At 22.6% G+C, this 21,601-nt stretch overlaps 1 long non-coding RNA gene across 4 annotated transcripts in view; it reads right to left on the bottom strand.

Moving 5' to 3' along the window:
- Positions 1–2,436: 2,436 nt before the first annotated feature.
- The window catches only part of LOC111633140, a 71,780-nt gene continuing 52,615 nt past the window's right edge, over positions 2,437–21,601 (bottom strand). For all 4 annotated transcript variants that reach the window (XR_002758010.1, XR_002758008.1, XR_002758009.1 and 1 more), the window contains exons 3-6: positions 20,253–20,354; positions 17,244–17,297; positions 12,655–12,703; positions 2,437–2,570 (exon numbers count right to left, since the gene is read on the bottom strand). This is a non-coding gene — a long non-coding RNA (uncharacterized LOC111633140). The remainder of the gene's footprint in view (positions 2,571–12,654; positions 12,704–17,243; positions 17,298–20,252; positions 20,355–21,601) is intronic.

The following is a 21,601-nucleotide window of genomic DNA, read 5'->3' as shown; positions in this document are numbered from 1 at the left end:
GAATGTAGTTACACTCAAATTATACATTTAAATATGAAAAATTAAGACAATAATATTTAAACATTTAAATATTAATAATTAAATATAAAAAAATAAGGTCGTTTATTCTTAAAATAAATCATACTATTGAATTTATTTTAATTTTAAACCTAAAATTTATTTAAAACACATTATTTTTTTAGCTTTAAATCCATGAAATTCATTAGAATACATTCTATCTAATTGGAGAAAATGTAATTATATATCTTTGAATAGATTATTAAATATTTTTAAAAAGACATTTCACTATTATCTTCACTAATTATCTTCTTTAATAGTCTTTTGCAAATATGTGAAAGGATTCGTGTATGATGTACCGCTGTAGAAGAAAAAAATTCCTTTAAAAATAGACTTCAGAACTATTTTTAGTCATTTTTTTTCTTATGTTTAAATACTTTTAAAATCGTTCTTAAGCTTATATCACTTATTTTATATTCTCATTTAAGAGACTAATTAAAACATAATCTTTTCTCTAACGAGTAGTCTCTAACATAATTTGATGTTAAAACATTGTTCTCTGGAATTAATGTCGCTCTTAGTTAACTTATTTTATAAAAGTATTTTTCTAATTTTTCTTATTTTTTTAAAAATATAATTTTATCTTAAACAATGAATAAACTATTTATAAAAATTCTAATTATAAATTGTTTAGAGTTAACGTATAAAAGTTAAATGAATGTAAACTGAATCGAGATAAAGATCGTTAATTGTAATTATCTTACCTAATTTAAGGGTAATTACTATTTTAAAGAGAAAATTAATTTAAATTTCTTTATAATTATAGAAAATGCTAATTATTTTCTTATAAAACTGTGAAGAAGAATAAATTGAGATATGATTATCAGGATGTTAAATAACTGTGTTGACATGGATAAGATCCTACATTATTTTATGAATTTATTTAATTGTTTAATTTTCTTTATTAAACATTTCATTTTAGCGAATTTATAAAACTTGAAATCATTAATTACAATTCATAAAATAAGTAATAAATTCGTGAATTGATGATAAGCATTTCATATGTTATAACGTACAGGCCATATTAATTTCATCGCTTTTTTTATTGTATTGATAGTATTCTATTTCTTCATCGTTAAAATTAATTATATTGATTCAATAGGTTCAAATCTAACTTTTTACTATTTATATAGGAATATTATATTGTTAACTAAATCAATACAAATCTGATGAATTACACAAAGAATTTTTCTAAAGAAATATACAGTACAAGGAAGGGAATGATTTACTTTCCAAATTATGGACTATTTATTGTTCTATAAAGTTTGCGGAAGAACACGTTAGGAACATTCTATACATTACATTGATGTTAATATAGATATTTAGTGAATAATGAGGGCTTCTTGAATTAAAAATGTAACACGAAACTAAGATCATCAATTAAATAATTCGCTGTAGATAAGTCTTTAAACACTCTAAAAATCCACATTTTTTCCTATCTACCCTGTGTTGTGTTATTAGATAAATAATAACTGTGCCAACTGAAGAAGACTGAACTATAGTAGAACTATGTCTTATGTAAGAACCAAATCTTATAAGTGTATTCTGTATGAAATCAATTATATACGAGTAATTCTTATATATAGTAAGCTATAATTGGTTTCTATAATATTATATATACAGTATTATGGTTAACATTATATATATTGATAGTCAGCTATAATTGGTTCTTATATAACTGTAATAATACTATATGCATGATTGTTGTAATGTAGATATTTATACCGAAATTTTCTTAGAACATTACATAAAAACATTTTAAATAAAGGAAGACGAATTGTTTGCATTAAAAATTATTAAAATTGAACTATTATTTATAAATCAGTCATTTAGGATTATATAGGCTATATAATATTTAACTTTGTGAAAATGTGTATTATTAAATAAAGATTTTATAGTTTATATAATTTATAAGATGACCCAAAAATTAGTTAACCGTGCTTTCTTTAAATTGTTTTGCTTCAATTGCATTTATCTTATGAACGAAAAGGATTTACATTTTGTAATATTTGTAAGTAATAAACTATTGGAGTAAGACAGCAGTTTAGTCCTTATAATTGTGGTCCTACTTGTGGGCCACCTTGCATATATTTCTTCATTATATTTACCTATTTTTTTGGTCAAATTTTGTAGATTAAAATATATAAGTATCACATAATCTTAGAATTTTTTTAACGATTCTTCCAAATATTTTCGATACCGAAAGAAATTTATAACCAATTCATTAAATAAAATAATTGTGATTTATTTTTTCGAGTTTATTCTTTTAAATTTACATAATTTAACTTGAAGGAAGATTATAAAATATGATAAAATAAGAACAATAAATTAATTTACATTAAATTGTAATTATAAATTTATATAATTTTTATTTTTTAATTAAATAAATATTTTATTAATTATATACAAAAATACAGTATATGTTGGCTATGTAAATGTATTATATAAGTATTTGAAAGCTACAACTTGTAAGATTTGATGATTCAGCAATCAATTCATAATTCTATCCAAGGCTGAAATAAAAATAAAATAATGTAAATTATTTTTATGTTCTTTAATTAATATATCATTTATGAATGTCAAAATATTCGATTTTTAATTATTAAATGTAAAAATAAATTATGTTTTTTTTGTATATTTGAATCTGTTTTTTAAAAAAATTAATTAAAATTAATAATATAATAATAATGTTAATCCTATAATAAAAAATTTAATTAAATTTTATTCCAATTTTTATAATTTTGATGTAAAAATATTTGTGCGGGTATAAATTAGATTGGTTGCGATTCTGAACTACAATATAGCCTATATAAAAGGCCTTTTCTCTTCGTTAAATATGTTAACAGCACGAGGCCCTAATAAATTAATATACTATAATAAATTTAACAGCTTGGGGCTTTATGTTTGAAATAAAAATGCAGATAAGCTTGTTTATCTGCATTTTCAAAATGTGTGTTATAACAGATATAACATAAGGCTTGAGAGATATGATATGGCCTATTTCAGTCACAGATGCGAGGCCTTACACTTTCCGAAAACTATAAAATATATCAATAAAATTAATAAGCACATAGTAGTATGAAAAGAAATTTTAATTTATTGCATTGCTTCATATTACTGTTTTTTATATAAAAGATTAAATTTTAAGTCAGTGTTTCTAGGTAAAGCCAAAGTACTCTGATGGCATTTCTCTGTGTGAATCTAAATATAATTACTTAAATTTCCATATAAGCATAGAGCTACGTGTAGTTATAGATATACTGTACAATACAAGTATAGAACTGTAGAGTACAGTTACATAATATAGCCTATATTATGTCGAATTTAATTTGATACACTAAGAATTTCCAAATACATGTTAATTTAATTAATTTAATTAATTAATAAAATTAATTTAAAATAAAGAAATTTTAAATTAATTTGTAATAAACATTTAGAAATGCTTCTTATATCAATATGCAATATATAAAATAATGTTAATTAATGTATTACAACCATATAAACTATGCAAACACTAAATGTGGAAGCATATTATTCAAAGCCTATTATAATTGACTAGATACATCTATTATGGTGTATAGAATCATATTAGTAAAACTAAATATAAATAGACCTAGTAATGTGTATAAATTTAAGACCAAGATTTGATTTTGGCCTTTATGTGTCAAGTCTACTGTATGCAAACCTGTTTATAGATTTGTATGATACAAGCCTATCATCCTGTCAAAAGTGTAGGCCTACTGCACTTTTGAATGCATAACATAGTAAATCAAACAGTATATTTAATTAGAAAATTAATACAGAAAATCATAAAAAGTTTAATTTATCAAGGTTTGTTTTACTATATTTATACTTAGGCTACTTCAAAAATTATATAAGCTACATTTAGATATTTTAAAGTATGCTGTACTATGTAACAAAATTAAGATTGTTTAGATTAATATATTATATTAATTATAAACTAATTAATAAATTAACTTCTATTAATCTTTCTTAATGGATCTACTGTAATTTATCTAAATTAAAAAAATATATTTTTACTCTATTTAAATATTAAATTAATTTAATTTTCAATTGTGTTTTTACATAATTCTTGATTATTCGTGTATTTTCTCTCATCATCATTTCAAACTCCATCTTTGATCTTCTCATTAACAATGACAATTTTACTTATTAACCAAGATGCATGATGATAAATGGTAATTGAAAATGAATTTAGTTTTTTATTCTTTATCCTTTATGCTTAAAAAATATCTTTAAAATTATAAAATTCTATCAAAACCGTGTCTTAATTCACACGCTCTTATCGCAGCATCCTACAAACTTTAGATCTAAAATTCAATNCTATATACTATTATATAAATTAAAACAGGAAAAATACTAAGTTTTAACAATAAAAACTGCATAAACAGCTTTAAAATGATAAAAGAAGTATATAATAAAATATTGTCGAAATTGTGAGTTTTAATCATTAATTTTTAACAAAAATGTCTTAGATTCGATTTATAAATATTATAAAAACAACATAGAGCATATTACATTGCGAAGTAAATGTTATAAAAATGATTATAAACCTCAGTTTAATTATAAAATCCATAATATTTTGTTAAGTAATGTTTTCCTTAATTTTACTTAAGTAATAATGAATTAAACTCTAAAAATTATTAGATTAATAAAATTTAATATATTTAGAAATGATGAAATAAAATAAAAGTGATTAATTCATTGCATTATAAATACAAGTGATAATACAAGGATAGGAAAATACAAGGTTAGCCAATATGGCGTCGAAAACTTAAAATTAACATAGATTCTGTGACTAAATATGTTATTAAATGAAAGCACCAAAGTTTTTAACAGTAGACTACCTTATAATTAGGATTGAATTTACACACAAGCTAAATAAGCTATAGCTTAAACCCTTATACTAGGAAGATACAGTTTAGCACCTTACATTTTAAAATTTATTATTATTTAGTGGAAGAGGAAGGACCTCTTATATGGTATAGTTTATGAACAACAGCAAGAGTAAATATGCCCTGCTTTCAATACTTTAACATAGGCACAAGTGCAATACTGCACGAGTCAATCAAATTTATACCTCATATTTTGACAAATTTTGGTGTTAGCTTGCACGATACATCCTCGTAATTCTTGCAAAATGGTATCCTAGATAGGGGAGTTCAAATATCAAAAACTTCATAGACCCTCCCAGAAACTATGTGGTTAAACTCTTAAAGACACATAAAAGAGGTGTTCTATATTATACATTACGGGAAAATTTGCGATTTGCATTTATAAATTAAAGGTCCTATAATGTCTCATAGTACAATAATGCCTATTTTAGGTAAGCACTGTAAAAACTATCTTCTAATTTTAAAGTTAATGCATGATTAATTTTTCCAAAGAAAACATTAAAGAAATTAATTGTAATAGAAATTATATTAATTTGATTATGGTAACGAAATTAGTATAAGTTTACACGTTCTTCAATAATATGCTTGAAATAATAGGATAATCTGATAGTTTCATATTTCATGAAATATGACAGGTCTTACATTAACTTCTTACATTGAATTTCATATAAGACCTGTCGTATAATTATGATAATATTTAATGATTTGTAAGTTTTAACAGGAAATTCCGCAAGAAAATGAAATTCCAAACTAGTTTACATGAATTTGTCATCTTACCCTAAATCTCAACTATTTTTTCAGTTCCTTTCAAAAAAAAAAATTTTAAAAATAGGTTCGGTAGATTCTTCAAATGTTTATAAAACACAAAAAAAAATATATTAATAGTCTTCATATTTGTAAAATTAAAAATCTTATAATGAATTTTTTGTAGTACAAACTNATACTGTATTTTAATTAGAAAATATACATAAATCAAAATTTTTATGTTTTTTATCATTTAAATATAAGGAATTTTAATTCATGTTTAACTATTGCATATTAAAATAGATTCAAAATTTATAGGTTAAAATCTTCTATATAAGCTCTCGATTTTGTCATAAAATAGCAATAGGGTCGGATTCTTATATAAACTGAAAAAGCTATAACTTCGGACCTCAATTTATGAGGAACCTTGTTGCATTCTAAATAAACAAAATTAATATAAGCTTATATTGTTCGTTAACTCTTTGCTGTATATTCTTATGTGATTTTTCCTTGTTATTTGACGCTGTTAAAAACGTAATATCTAGCCTAATTCTGGTTCTGTCTTAATATCATTTACTTAAAAGAAAAAGCCTCTTATATGTCATAGGTTATATGGTTACATGTTTAAATCAGGCTCAGAATAGAAACATTTTATCATTCTTAAACATAATAAGCTTAACATATTTATCGCATTATTAAAAAAAGTAATAAGAAATATTTATTTATTATTTTTTGACTATACGTTTGAGGTTTAAATAAGGCTTACATAATTTTAAATAACAGTAGAACCAAATTTAAAATGTATAGAATAAATATAGTTTTTAGATAATTTAAAATTGGGGAAATATACCATGAAACTTTATATCAATTTTATTTTAGGCCTTAATTTATTATCCTAAATTTTTAAAGTTTACTTTTATTTTTTAAATTAATAGTCATGACGAACATTTAATATTTGTTTCAATAGTTGATCTATACGCTTTTACACTATAAATATGCAGCACAACACACAAAACATTCTAAAAACTGAAACTTTATAAGTTAGAAATACCGAACGGAAATTAATTTCCATTTTTATTCTTAGATAAATTCTAAATTAATTTAAGATATAATTGAATTTAACTAAATTTTTTTAGCTGTTTATTATTAATAACGCCTGATTAAATTTCGTTGTAGCCTAACTCTATAACATACTGTATAAGAAACTTTCCCTTTTCACTAAATGATAAGAAATTAGTTTCTTATTATATCTTAATTGTACCCTCGTAGGGTGAAGTCCTAAGCTCTAGACTGCTTTAGCTTAAGTTCATATGTGTAAAATTTGGCTCTGATTATTTGTCATATAAGAAGAAAATTTATAAAATAATCATTGTTAATCGGTTAAATGTTCTTCCCTATTAATTATTTTATCACGAAGAAAGAATATCTGACATTTAAATGTAATCGATTATTTTTATTATAATATTCAGTTTAATAAATCATAAACATTATTCTATTTTACAGTTTAATGTAGAATAAGAAGTAAATCTTTAATCAGAGAAGACAATTTCTTTAGAATCGGTTGATATAGTAGCAAACGTGACCACGCCTTTAGTATTATGAAATTGGGCGGGAAAAGTGTAACTCCGCCTCCTCCATGTCAAAAGGTGAAGATAAGCAGACAAGTTTTTCTTGTGTCGATATCTCCATTGATGCTAAACTCGTCTGTTCATTTCCCGTTTCACAGGAAACTCAATATAAAATCCTGAATGTCTGGACAATTTACGAACGACTGAGACAATCGTCACTAATAAAATCAATCAACAAGAAGAATTTTTCTTTCTATAAATGGGTTTTTTTAAATAAATTTAGCAAGCTGAATTGTGTCTTCAATATAAAATAATATTGCAAATTTAATTCTTTATTTATTAAAATATATATTTCGATATAAACTTTATTATTATTATTAGTAATATTATTATTATAAACTTACTGATTTCTCGTAATTACACTTATTGAAATTAATTTTGTATTGCTTTGCCTGCCAACCTATTGATTTTAGAATATTGTATCTATTCTGGGCCATCGAGAGAGGGCTGGGTAGTTTCCTCAGGCCCGAAAAAACTTAGAGGTCTACAGTGGTTCCTATCCCTATAAAATTAATAGTAGGCCTATATTATTTCTACTAACAAAAAAATAAAAAATTTTAAGCTGCTTTTTGTTAACAAGAACAAATTCTACGTAGCCTATTTCATTTATTTTAAAACGTGGCTAAAAGGGCCCGCCCGCTTTATCCCCGGGCCCCATACAAGCTCTCGACGGCTCTATATCTGAACCTACATTGAACTTACTGATTTTATATTAATTTAGGATACTATACATACTATTGAATTATTATTATATTTATCGCTTATTGATTAATTAATTAAATCGATAATTTTTTTCCAGTTATTTACAATTGAAAAGTACTAAAATAAATAAAATGTTATTAATATTTTAAAAATTATTATTAAATAAAAATTATGATTTTTTGAATTAATTGAGGAATCGAAACTTTTTTAAAAACACTAGAAATTTTAGAATTTTATTAAAAGCATATAGTCTAAGCATAAAATTTAAAAAAATATATATTAATAAATATAAATTTTATTTTATTAAGAACATTTATTGACTATTAAAAATATATTCATTAAATTTTTATCTTTTTTTACGGATTAAAAGAAAAACCGATTTAAAATCGTTTTTATTTTGGAGTTTTTTTAATAAAATACAATTAGAAAGATTATTTTAATTAGCGTGAAACATCTCATGTTTTGTTAATAATCCCAAATATTTTAGAAATATATGGGCTATATATTTATTTTTGGACTAACATGATACTGTATTTTAATTAGAAAATATACATAAATCAAAATTTTTATGTTTTTTATCATTTAAATATAAGGAATTTTAATTCATGTTTAACTATTGCATATTAAAATAGATTCAAAATTTATAGGTTAAAATCTTCTATATAAGCTCTCGATTTTGTCATAAAATAGCAATAGGGTCGGATTCTTATATAAACTGAAAAAGCTATAACTTCGGACCTCAATTTATGAGGAACCTTGTTGCATTCTAAATAAACAAAATTAATATAAGCTTATATTGTTCGTTAACTCTTTGCTGTATATTCTTATGTGATTTTTCCTTGTTATTTGACGCTGTTAAAAACGTAATATCTAGCCTAATTCTGGTTCTGTCTTAATATCATTTACTTAAAAGAAAAAGCCTCTTATATGTCATAGGTTATATGGTTACATGTTTAAATCAGGCTCAGAATAGAAACATTTTATCATTCTTAAACATAATAAGCTTAACATATTTATCGCATTATTAAAAAAAGTAATAAGAAATATTTATTTATTATTTTTTGACTATACGTTTGAGGTTTAAATAAGGCTTACATAATTTTAAATAACAGTAGAACCAAATTTAAAATGTATAGAATAAATATAGTTTTTAGATAATTTAAAATTGGGGAAATATACCATGAAACTTTATATCAATTTTATTTTAGGCCTTAATTTATTATCCTAAATTTTTAAAGTTTACTTTTATTTTTTAAATTAATAGTCATGACGAACATTTAATATTTGTTTCAATAGTTGATCTATACGCTTTTACACTATAAATATGCAATGAAGCATAGCCTATATGTTAGAAAATATTTTATTAAAAAATTATATATTAATAAGTTTAATATTTCCGAGATAAACGTTTGTATTTAAATAATTAAATTTAAAATAAATATTAGTTTTAAGCCATTTAACATTAACAGCATCTAAAAAGTTTATAGAAACATAAGGAAATCTAAAAATTAAAAATATAAAATAAATAAAAAGAAGAAAATTNAAAAAATAGTTAAAATTAATAATATAATAATAATGTTAATCCTATAATAAAAAATTTAATTAAATTTTATTCCAATTTTTATAATTTTGATGTAAAAATATTTGTGCGGGTATAAATTAGATTGGTTGCGATTCTGAACTACAATATAGCCTATATAAAAGGCCTTTTCTCTTCGTTAAATATGTTAACAGCACGAGGCCCTAATAAATTAATATACTATAATAAATTTAACAGCTTGGGGCTTTATGTTTGAAATAAAAATGCAGATAAGCTTGTTTATCTGCATTTTCAAAATGTGTGTTATAACAGATATAACATAAGGCTTGAGAGATATGATATGGCCTATTTCAGTCACAGATGCGAGGCCTTACACTTTCCGAAAACTATAAAATATATCAATAAAATTAATAAGCACATAGTAGTATGAAAAGAAATTTTAATTTATTGCATTGCTTCATATTACTGTTTTTTATATAAAAGATTAAATTTTAAGTCAGTGTTTCTAGGTAAAGCCAAAGTACTCTGATGGCATTTCTCTGTGTGAATCTAAATATAATTACTTAAATTTCCATATAAGCATAGAGCTACGTGTAGTTATAGATATACTGTACAATACAAGTATAGAACTGTAGAGTACAGTTACATAATATAGCCTATATTATGTCGAATTTAATTTGATACACTAAGAATTTCCAAATACATGTTAATTTAATTAATTTAATTAATTAATAAAATTAATTTAAAATAAAGAAATTTTAAATTAATTTGTAATAAACATTTAGAAATGCTTCTTATATCAATATGCAATATATAAAATAATGTTAATTAATGTATTACAACCATATAAACTATGCAAACACTAAATGTGGAAGCATATTATTCAAAGCCTATTATAATTGACTAGATACATCTATTATGGTGTATAGAATCATATTAGTAAAACTAAATATAAATAGACCTAGTAATGTGTATAAATTTAAGACCAAGATTTGATTTTGGCCTTTATGTGTCAAGTCTACTGTATGCAAACCTGTTTATAGATTTGTATGATACAAGCCTATCATCCTGTCAAAAGTGTAGGCCTACTGCACTTTTGAATGCATAACATAGTAAATCAAACAGTATATTTAATTAGAAAATTAATACAGAAAATCATAAAAAGTTTAATTTATCAAGGTTTGTTTTACTATATTTATACTTAGGCTACTTCAAAAATTATATAAGCTACATTTAGATATTTTAAAGTATGCTGTACTATGTAACAAAATTAAGATTGTTTAGATTAATATATTATATTAATTATAAACTAATTAATAAATTAACTTCTATTAATCTTTCTTAATGGATCTACTGTAATTTATCTAAATTTAAAGAATTAATAAGTGATAAAAATATTAATATCATTTATAAAATTTAATATATTTAATATGAGTTTAGTTTAAATATTTTAAATTTTTTATTATTACTTTGTCTAATTTTTTTAAATTAATTTTCTTATATAAGTATTAAAAATACTATATAGCTGCATTATAATTAGATATAATCCTTATTATATCTAACTATAATATGTGCTTATAATTATATTATATTATATAAATTAAAACAGGAAAAATACTAAGTTTTAACAATAAAAACTGCATAAACAGCTTTAAAATGATAAAAGAAGTATATAATAAAATATTGTCGAAATTGTGAGTTTTAATCATTAATTTTTAACAAAAATGTCTTAGATTCGATTTATAAATATTATAAAAACAACATAGAGCATATTACATTGCGAAGTAAATGTTATAAAAATGATTATAAACCTCAGTTTAATTATAAAATCCATAATATTTTGTTAAGTAATGTTTTCCTTAATTTTACTTAAGTAATAATGAATTAAACTCTAAAAATTATTAGATTAATAAAATTTAATATATTTAGAAATGATGAAATAAAATAAAAGTGATTAATTCATTGCATTATAAATACAAGTGATAATACAAGGATAGGAAAATACAAGGTTAGCCAATATGGCGTCGAAAACTTAAAATTAACATAGATTCTGTGACTAAATATGTTATTAAATGAAAGCACCAAAGTTTTTAACAGTAGACTACCTTATAATTAGGATTGAATTTACACACAAGCTAAATAAGCTATAGCTTAAACCCTTATACTAGGAAGATACAGTTTAGCACCTTACATTTTAAAATTTATTATTATTTAGTGGAAGAGGAAGGACCTCTTATATGGTATAGTTTATGAACAACAGCAAGAGTAAATATGCCCTGCTTTCAATACTTTAACATAGGCACAAGTGCAATACTGCACGAGTCAATCAAATTTATACCTCATATTTTGACAAATTTTGGTGTTAGCTTGCACGATACATCCTCGTAATTCTTGCAAAATGGTATCCTAGATAGGGGAGTTCAAATATCAAAAACTTCATAGACCCTCCCAGAAACTATGTGGTTAAACTCTTAAAGACACATAAAAGAGGTGTTCTATATTATACATTACGGGAAAATTTGCGATTTGCATTTATAAATTAAAGGTCCTATAATGTCTCATAGTACAATAATGCCTATTTTAGGTAAGCACTGTAAAAACTATCTTCTAATTTTAAAGTTAATGCATGATTAATTTTTCCAAAGAAAACATTAAAGAAATTAATTGTAATAGAAATTATATTAATTTGATTATGGTAACGAAATTAGTATAAGTTTACACGTTCTTCAATAATATGCTTGAAATAATAGGATAATCTGATAGTTTCATATTTCATGAAATATGACAGGTCTTACATTAACTTCTTACATTGAATTTCATATAAGACCTGTCGTATAATTATGATAATATTTAATGATTTGTAAGTTTTAACAGGAAATTCCGCAAGAAAATGAAATTCCAAACTAGTTTACATGAATTTGTCATCTTACCCTAAATCTCAACTATTTTTTCAGTTCCTTTCAAAAAAAAAATTTTTAAAAATAGTATAACTATTATAATATTAAAAAGATGTAATTTTATAATATATATTTTCTATTTAGTTAGTAGACAAAATCCGTCACCTTACCTCAATTTTCTCTTAATTGTTATAGGCCTATATATGAAAAGGCGATTTCCTGAAAAGAAGAACAAATTTCAAGTAAATTAATAAGTTAATGAATCGGCCTATTGAAATGTGTGTATCTGTAACCTAAAGAAGAATATTGAAAACTAGCTTAAATTAGACGAATTGAAGTTTAAATTTATTGATGACAACACAATTAACTTTTTCACTTTTAATTGGGGCTTTATTAATAAGATATTGTAACCTTATATCACATAATATATAAGAATTCAAGGTAAACAATACACATATGACTTAATAGATTCAATTAACTTTATGTAGAAAATAGAAAGATCCAATTAATTTATTCGCTTTTTATTGAGATCTTCATCAATAAGACATTGTAGACTTATATAGAATATAAGGCTACGATATATACATAAATACAAATACCGTATATATAATATCAAGTGTGTATAGAGTATAAGTCTATGAGTATCTACACCGGCTTGTGAGATCTTTAATGCAAATCAAAACCTGTAATTTAGATAAATTGCTTTTATAAATCTGTGGAATTAAAAATTTTATTATTATTACCATTATTATTTTATTTATAGATTTTTATGTATATAAATAGGATTGAAATTCTGTTCAAATTCTTTCTAATATTTCGATCGATACTGATGTGAACTAAAATGATCAATCAATGATACTAAAACATTACAATTTATATCATAAAACTATGATAAAAGTTTAAAATTTAAAATTCAATTGAAGCTTTTCAAAATTCTAGGATTTGTATCTTGCTAAAGAACGGAAAGAAAATAAATTCAGAAACAAAATTCTAAGTATTCATTAAGATAGGGCAAATAGTGTCTCGCTTTTAAATTTATTATTATTTATTGGAAGCGAAAGATCTCTTAAATATTAGTTAACTTTAGAGCCATAGCAAATCTAAATCCTTCCTGATTACAAACTCGCACAACACACAAAACATTCTAAAAACTGAAACTTTATAAGTTAGAAATACCGAACGGAAATTAATTTCCATTTTTTTCTTAGATAAATTCTAAATTAATTTAAGATATAANAGATCATTATTAAAGCTAAAGCGCGCTTAACAACGCCTTTACTTAGATTGATATTTTTATATTTTTCTTGAAATACTGTAATTTTCTTAAAATACTTTAAAATAAATAGTTTTTTTTCAGTTATTGAATAATATTTATAATTAAACACTGTAATAAAATTTAATTATAATAATTTTTGGCATATATTTTATATGAAGAAAATACTATTAATATTAAGTTTTTATTTTCAATTCTACGAGTTATAAGTGAATTAATCTAGAACGTAAATAATAAAAATTATTTAACAAGTTAATAGAATTGTATAAAATCAAATGACTGAGAAGAATTAATAATAATAATTGTCTCTAATATTTAAATGCATCTACAGTCTTATAAAAATAATTTTAAAATACTTTATAACTAAAAAAAATGACTTAAATATAGGCTTATATTATTATAAATATTAAATTATAATTAATTACAGTGATTTTCGATATAATAAATTCTCAAAACATTGAGTAAAATCATGCTATATTGATATCAAATCATAGTATGTAAATATATTAAGTGTTTACTATATAACATAAAGAATATCAATAACCAAGAAAATTGTTTACTGTATCAGATGTTCACTATATTATTATTTAGAAAGTTTAAACATTTATAGCTTAAGTAATTCTTTTTGTAAGAAATTATCATCATTTCTACAGATTTAATTGTGTTGATCAGATATAGATCAATTCACAATAAAGTAGAACTAATCTTATGATAGTAAGGCCTAATATTTTTATATATTTTAATTGTAAATCCTTAAGAACTGAGGGTTTATGATTTATAATTACGAGTAAGTCTAAATATAAAAAGAATATCAGAAATATACTAATGTCAGAGAGGCATCTTACAGATCTAATGAAGAAGGTTAAAGGGCGGATAAGGTTAAGGGAGTTACCCTTAACCTTACTTTTCTCAACCCCTTAACCTTTTATACTATATAATAAAACTTTTCTTAATATTTCTTTGAAGAATATAACTGAAAAATAATTATGATATAAACAACTTTATTATTATTATTAGTAATATTATTATTATAAACTTACTGATTTCTCGTAATTACACTTATTGAAATTAATTTTGTATTGCTTTGCCTGCCAACCTATTGATTTTAGAATATTGTATCTATTCTGGGCCATCGAGAGAGGGCTGGGTAGTTTCCTCAGGCCCGAAAAAACTTAGAGGTCTACAGTGGTTCCTATCCCTATAAAATTAATAGTAGGCCTATATTATTTCTACTAACAAAAAAATAAAAAATTTTAAGCTGCTTTTTGTTAACAAGAACAAATTCTACGTAGCCTATTTCATTTATTTTAAAACGTGGCTAAAAGGGCCCGCCCGCTTTATCCCCGGGCCCCATACAAGCTCTCGACGGCTCTATATCTGAACCTACATTGAACTTACTGATTTTATATTAATTTAGGATACTATACATACTATTGAATTATTATTATATTTATCGCTTATTGATTAATTAATTAAATCGATAATTTTTTTCCAGTTATTTACAATTGAAAAGTACTAAAATAAATAAAATGTTATTAATATTTTAAAAATTATTATTAAATAAAAATTATGATTTTTTGAATTAATTGAGGAATCGAAACTTTTTTAAAAACACTAGAAATTTTAGAATTTTATTAAAAGCATATAGTCTAAGCATAAAATTTAAAAAAATATATATTAATAAATATAAATTTTATTTTATTAAGAACATTTATTGACTATTAAAAATATATTCATTAAATTTTTATCTTTTTTTACGGATTAAAAGAAAAACCGATTTAAAATCGTTTTTATTTTGGAGTTTTTTTAATAAAATACAATTAGAAAGATTATTTTAATTAGCGTGAAACATCTCATGTTTTGTTAATAATCCCAAATATTTTAGAAATATATGGGCTATATATTTATTTTTGGACTAACATGATACTGTATTTTAATTAGAAAATATACATAAATCAAAATTTTTATGTTTTTTATCATTTAAATATAAGGAATTTTAATTCATGTTTAACTATTGCATATTAAAATAGATTCAAAATTTATAGGTTAAAATCTTCTATATAAGCTCTCGATTTTGTCATAAAATAGCAATAGGGTCGGATTCTTATATAAACTGAAAAAGCTATAACTTCGGACCTCAATTTATGAGGAACCTTGTTGCATTCTAAATAAACAAAATTAATATAAGCTTATATTGTTCGTTAACTCTTTGCTGTATATTCTTATGTGATTTTTCCTTGTTATTTGACGCTGTTAAAAACGTAATATCTAGCCTAATTCTGGTTCTGTCTTAATATCATTTACTTAAAAGAAAAAGCCTCTTATATGTCATAGGTTATATGGTTACATGTTTAAATCAGGCTCAGAATAGAAACATTTTATCATTCTTAAACATAATAAGCTTAACATATTTATCGCATTATTAAAAAAAGTAATAAGAAATATTTATTTATTATTTTTTGACTATACGTTTGAGGTTTAAATAAGGCTTACATAATTTTAAATAACAGTAGAACCAAATTTAAAATGTATAGAATAAATATAGTTTTTAGATAATTTAAAATTGGGGAAATATACCATGAAACTTTATATCAATTTTATTTTAGGCCTTAATTTATTATCCTAAATTTTTAAAGTTTACTTTTATTTTTTAAATTAATAGTCATGACGAACATTTAATATTTGTTTCAATAGTTGATCTATACGCTTTTACACTATAAATATGCAATGAAGCATAGCCTATATGTTAGAAAATATTTTATTAAAAAATTATATATTAATAAGTTTAATATTTCCGAGATAAACGTTTGTATTTAAATAATTAAATTTAAAATAAATATTAGTTTTAAGCCATTTAACATTAACAGCATCTAAAAAGTTTATAGAAACATAAGGAAATCTAAAAATTAAAAATATAAAATAAATAAAAAGAAGAAAATAAAATTTTATATTTTAAATATATTCATTGACTTCTTTAATGTCAAACTTATTAACATTTATACTTAATAGAAAATTAAGCAAAGACAAAATTTAAATCAAAGTCTGCACATTCTTGCTTTTCTTTGAATTTCTCTTGTTAATGAATTTTTTAAAATATTATTAATTGTATTAAAATTTCGTATATAATAAACAAAAATAATAATTTATTTTTACAAAACTTAACCTACAAGATTGGCCTAAACTGAGAGAATATTCTTAAGACAAATTATATAAAGATAGAGTGTATTTAATTTTTTACTAAAAAAAAGGTATGCTTTAACAATAAAGAAGCGAGTATTTACTGTATATACTGTATAGAGTAAATACTGTACTTTTAGTTTTGTAGGAGTAAATAGGATTTTTAGCTATTTCTTTAGTAGGCTAAAATATATTAATGTTATCCTATTTTGAGAAAACCATTTTATAAAATTATTCATCTTATTTTTTATTTATATTTTAACATTAAGCTTATTTTTTATATTTTTGAAGAATTTTATCACATATTACCTTATGTAAATGCATCTGTAGTCAGTCAAGCATTGAAAGCTAAAGGAAAATAACCTATTTAAGGAAGAATAAAATAAATAAATAAATTAATTAAATTATTTTCAATTGCTTATAAATTTTAATTATATTATACTCTAGATCTATTAAATTATAATAAAAATTTATTTTCGTTAGACTTTATAGATCATTATTAAAGCTAAAGCGCGCTTAACAACGCCTTTACTTAGATTGATATTTTTATATTTTTCTTGAAATACTGTAATTTTCTTAAAATACTTTAAAATAAATAGTTTTTTTTCAGTTATTGAATAATATTTATAATTAAACACTGTAATAAAATTTAATTATAATAATTTTTGGCATATATTTTATATGAAGAAAATACTATTAATATTAAGTTTTTATTTTCAATTCTACGAGTTATAAGTGAATTAATCTAGAACGTAAATAATAAAAATTATTTAACAAGTTAATAGAATTGTATAAAATCAAATGACTGAGAAGAATTAATAATAATAATTGTCTCTAATATTTAAATGCATCTACAGTCTTATAAAAATAATTTTAAAATACTTTATAACTAAAAAAAATGACTTAAATATAGGCTTATATTATTATAAATATTAAATTATAATTAATTACAGTGATTTTCGATATAATAAATTCTCAAAACATTGAGTAAAATCATGCTATATTGATATCAAATCATAGTATGTAAATATATTAAGTGTTTACTATATAACATAAAGAATATCAATAACCAAGAAAATTGTTTACTGTATCAGATGTTCACTATATTATTATTTAGAAAGTTTAAACATTTATAGCTTAAGTAATTCTTTTTGTAAGAAATTATCATCATTTCTACAGATTTAATTGTGTTGATCAGATATAGATCAATTCACAATAAAGTAGAACTAATCTTATGATAGTAAGGCCTAATATTTTTATATATTTTAATTGTAAATCCTTAAGAACTGAGGGTTTATGATTTATAATTACGAGTAAGTCTAAATATAAAAAGAATATCAGAAATATACTAATGTCAGAGAGGCATCTTACAGATCTAATGAAGAAGGTTAAAGGGCGGATAAGGTTAAGGGAGTTACCCTTAACCTTACTTTTCTCAACCCCTTAACCTTTTATACTATATAATAAAACTTTTCTTAATATTTCTTTGAAGAATATAACTGAAAAATAATTATGTAAAAACTTCATAAAAAGCCAAATAGTAATGTTTAATGCTTCATGAAGTTTTTATCAAAACTATTTCTTTAAAATATATTCAATTATTATTAAAAAAACAATTTCAATTTTCTAATTAATTTCCATTAATTACTAGAAGGTACCATATATAGAAATATTACACTCAAAATTTAATAAATAAATTTTAAAAATTTATTATTAAAATTATTTATTCTTAAATAAGCAATAATAGTCGATTTCTTATAAAATCTTTATACAATGGGTTTTTGATATAGTTATATATAACCGATATAATGGACTATTTTGTTCACTATATCGAGTATATCGGGTGCTATTCTTTATTTATATTATGAAGTGTTTATTGTTTTCTTGGTGTAGTGAGCGATTTAACTCAGTCCTTTGAAAATTCATTAAATCGAGAATCCATTGTATATTTTTAGAAATATTATAAATATCTTTNACTTTTAATATTACCGATATGTCATCGAAAAGAAAACGTGTTGTATTATCATTAAAAGACAAATTAAAGTATTTGTTTCGATTATCCGGATTTTTTCTTATCCGGACTACCTTCATCCCCAATTAGTCCGGATAATCGAGGTTCTACTGTATTATGAAGTGTTTATTGTTTTCTTGGTGTAGTGAGCGATTTAACTCAGTCCTTTGAAAATTCATTAAATCGAGAATCCATTGTATATTTTTAGAAATATTATAAATATCTTTTATCAATTACTCAATTTGATATTAAGGAATAGCAATTTAAATAAATGACAGGATAATCAAGAAGTCTTTGTGCATGTAAATACAGTACATTACATTGTAATGTACTGTATTTACATGTACTGTACGTGCAAGTCGTAGTGACTTTTTAATCATTTATAATATTTTAAGATAATTTACCCACCCTTCTTGTATACTAAATACTGTGTGCTCTAGATATAGTGAACTTTCGATATGCTGAACAATTTTGTTCTTAATATTCTTTAAGTCATAGTGAACACCTGATATAATGAATAATTTGCTTAGTTCTTTGAACATTTAATATATTCAATTCGATTCAATTCTTTATTAATATAGGAAATAGTACTAAGAATACTATGTTCAGTGTACTATAAAATTACTGCATTCACTTTATTGAAGTTTATTGTAAATTGTTACCTACAGCAGATAATGCAATGATAAATTTATACTTTAAGTTTATAAAAGATATTTATAAACTTGCTATGCACTTAATGCTATGTTTTCATGATATTTTTAGTGTAGAACAAAGTTTTTCATATAAAACAGATTGTAACTTAAAAATTATTCTCATATTTAGACTAAGAAAAAAATCTCACAGTAATTAATTTAAAATAATTATTTAAGTTTTCCATAAAAATAAATTATTTTTATATTCTAGAAACGAAAATGTCAAGTTTATAATAAGCTGTAATTATAGCTGACAAATTAAACCATTTAAGTTTAATATAACTTTATTGATCCTATAACATATAATTGTATAAAAATAATAAAAATTTTTCTCATTTTCATTACTTTTATACTTTTTTAAGGCTATTTATTCAAATTAAAAATTAATAATTAAACAAAATTGTTACTATTTATCGAAAAAAACCTTAAGATTAATATAAACAGTGGTTTAGTCAGGAATTAAATTTGGTAGAGATCAACAAATAAATTTAAATGATAGTAGTCTTGTATATTCTTATATTTGAAACATTAACAAAATAGCTTTTTTAATAAAAAAAATTATTTTTTAATATTTTAATTCATATTATGGTTCAATATTAATCTTACAAGACTTACATTTAAATTTCTTCTGTAGGTGTAACCTCTGTAATCTATAATCTTTGCAATCCCTCAGCTCTCTTGGTTAGGTCAACGAGTAGAAATTAGATCCAAATTAAACTAATAAAATTCAAGATTATTTTTTAAATTTTTTCTTTTGCTTAATATGTAACTTACAGAAATGATAACTCGTTAAATCATAAATTACAATAGATCAATACTTAATTATAGTGTCTGTTTGAGTCTATATAATTAATTGTGATTTTAATATTGATTTAAAAACACTTATATAAAAATGTTTAATAAATATATAAATTAACAGAGTCTAAAACCTATAAAAATGTTAATATTATTTTAATTATAATAATTTAATAAAATTAGCATTTAATAATGAGGTAATAAGTAAAGACTAATAATTAAATAATTATTAGCCTATATTTAACTGAAAGAAGTTCATTTTTATTTTAATAAAATTATTATAAAATTAAGTTTCAATATAAGAAAAATATAATAATGATAATAATTTATAAATCCTATTAGTTTATAAGTTATATATATATATATAAATTATATGTATTTAANTCCTCTCCCTTTTTCAATCAGCTTTTTTACATTTATTCTAATTAAAGCATATTCCTTTAATTTCTTTAAATATCGTTATTCGAAATCTAAAACTTTGGCACGCATAAAACATTTTTAAAGCTAAGTATGCTTGTTATATGACACACAGACTCAAATACATTAAATATTTATTAGATTATATCTATAATTATAATTTCTAGAGCTATGCCTATTTAAATCTATGATAGATTTATTGAATGTAGGCCATCAATTAGCCTACGCACTATAGTCACTTTTTAAAAATGTTCTAAAATTGCACGTTAAATATTTAAATGATAATAAAATAAATTCAGAATTTTAACAAGTATTTTCTTCCATTTACTCCTATATTATATAATTTAGATTCTAAACAGGAAAAGAATTTAGGGATGGTCGTAGAAAAATGCCGCGAGGTAGTATGTGTTACCCCCTGACAGAACCCCACAGCAAAATCCCCTCCTCTGCAACATACTCTTCTGTTTGATTGGACAATTAAGTTCAGACGTATAGCAACGTTTGCCAAACTGTGGTGACTGATAAAAAATAAAAAAAGAATTAAAAAAAGACCAAGAGCTTGAGTGTTCAGATCAACTCTCCTCCTCTGCTATTGGCTGTAAGGTCTGACAAGTCATTGTGCTCGAATGCTACCGAAGTTCTTTACTTTTTAATTAATTTATCTGAATATAAAAATGTGTATAAAGATTAAATAAATATATAAATTTTATTAATCTATATATAAAAATATAGTAAGTGGATAATAGGACCTA

The sequence above is a fragment of the Centruroides sculpturatus genome, unplaced genomic scaffold (genome assembly GCF_000671375.1).
Source record: "Centruroides sculpturatus isolate CEXI.00-Female unplaced genomic scaffold, Cexi_2.0 scaffold786, whole genome shotgun sequence".
In the NCBI taxonomy this organism is placed as follows: domain Eukaryota; kingdom Metazoa; phylum Arthropoda; class Arachnida; order Scorpiones; family Buthidae; genus Centruroides; species Centruroides sculpturatus.
The sequence above is the reverse complement of the archived record's forward strand: the minus strand, read 5'-3'. Positions and strand labels throughout refer to the sequence as shown.